Source organism: Chenopodium album, chromosome 2 (genome assembly GCF_948465745.1).
Source record: "Chenopodium album chromosome 2, dcCheAlbu1.1, whole genome shotgun sequence".
Classification (NCBI taxonomy): domain Eukaryota; kingdom Viridiplantae; phylum Streptophyta; class Magnoliopsida; order Caryophyllales; family Amaranthaceae; genus Chenopodium; species Chenopodium album.
The window spans coordinates 34,680,194-34,681,036 of NC_137835.1; the positions used below are offsets into that span (position 1 = coordinate 34,680,194).

At 40.7% G+C, this 843-nt stretch overlaps 1 non-coding gene across 1 annotated transcript; it reads right to left on the bottom strand.

Moving 5' to 3' along the window:
- Positions 1-324: 324 nt before the first annotated feature.
- LOC145607592 (small nucleolar RNA R71) lies at positions 325-430 on the bottom strand. The gene has a single exon (XR_014105589.1). It is a non-coding gene; the product is annotated as a small nucleolar RNA R71 (small nucleolar RNA).
- Between the last annotated feature and the right edge of the window lie 413 nt (positions 431-843).

Here is an 843-nt window from a genome sequence, read left to right on the forward strand (position 1 = left end):
AAAGTAGGATTGCTTTCCCAACAACACCGGCAAATGACTTTGAAATAAGACCGACCATGATCACTTTGAGTCAAATAAGACAATTTAGTGGGGCTAAGATTGAGAGTCTGCTAAACCATCTCAAAGTGTTTGAGAAGTATTGCAATACTATCAAAGTGAATGGTGTTTCTCAAGAGTTTATTCGGCTCAAGTTGTTCCCCTTCTCTCTCATAGGTTGAGCTTTGGAATAGTTAGACAAAGAGGTCAAGCTAAATTCTCTTAGAACATGGGATGAAGTTATCAAGGAATTCTTGTCTAGGTTCTACCCCCTAAAGAAAATGGCGGAGGCAAGGGCTTTGATCCAATGTTTCAAGCAAAAGCCTAGTGAGAGCTTGTATAAAGCTTGGGAAAGGTATAAGGAGTATCAAAGAGAATGTCCCCATCATGGCATCCCAACATATCAAATCATTCAAATTTTCTATGGAGGGTTGAGTCCTCAAGGCAAATCGTGTCTAAATGCGGGAGCCGGAGTCCCAATCATGAACAAAACCGAAGAAAAGGTTGTGGACATTATAGAAGATGTGGTGCGCCATTACATGGATTGGAAAGAAGGAGAAAGTGAGTCTTCAAGCAAGAATGGATCAACGATTTACTCGGTTGATCACCTTAATGCCATCAACAATCTATCCTCTCAAATTGCAAGTTTGGGGAAGGAGATGACAACAATCAAGGCCAAGCTTGAGAGTGCAACTTCCAATGCACAAGGTCATCCCTCCCACATTAAAGGGAGAGGTACATCTTATAACTCTACTCCTCTTTCTAATTCTAACAATATGCCCAATGGATGCTTGTTTTGTGATAATT